Source organism: Poecilia reticulata, linkage group LG16 (assembly GCF_000633615.1).
Source record: "Poecilia reticulata strain Guanapo linkage group LG16, Guppy_female_1.0+MT, whole genome shotgun sequence".
Taxonomy (NCBI): Eukaryota; Metazoa; Chordata; class Actinopteri; order Cyprinodontiformes; family Poeciliidae; genus Poecilia; species Poecilia reticulata.
This window is the reverse complement of record NC_024346.1, coordinates 33100305-33100866: the sequence shown is the minus strand read 5'-3', so window position 1 is coordinate 33100866 and position 562 is coordinate 33100305.

The following is a 562-nucleotide window of genomic DNA, read 5'->3' as shown; positions in this document are numbered from 1 at the left end:
TGTGTGTGTGTGTGTGTGTGTGTGTGTGTGTGTGTGTGTGTGTGAAAGCACTTTACACAAACGCAGCAGACAGTGTGTCTAATGAGGACCTTATTAAAGCTGGCAGCACAGGCGTCATCTCCAGTCTGCTCTGTATTGGTGATTTAAACTCTGTTACTAAGCAGGCGTTCCGTGTTGTTGCACATTACCATCTGCTGCCATCCCTTCACTTTAAACAGAGTGGGAAGATTGGATCCTTTCAGCGGCCTTGTCTATTTCTCTCCCTGGCACTTTTTTTTTTTGATATCTTCCCACCGTGTTTCATCTCCAGGAATAGTCGTCACAGAGATCACGGCGTCGCTAATTATCACACGTGAATCTCATACCAACACAGAACGCAGGTAATGCAGAGAAAACTACATAGATTCCACACCAGGAGCAGAAAAATCTAAATAAAACCCATGGTTGATGTCTTTTTTTTTTGACCAGTTGAAGATTGTTATTCTGATTTTAGTTTATTGTCCTGTTTTTTTAATCATCATACGATGCTTCAGGTTTTTTTTTCTTATTATTATTAAAGATA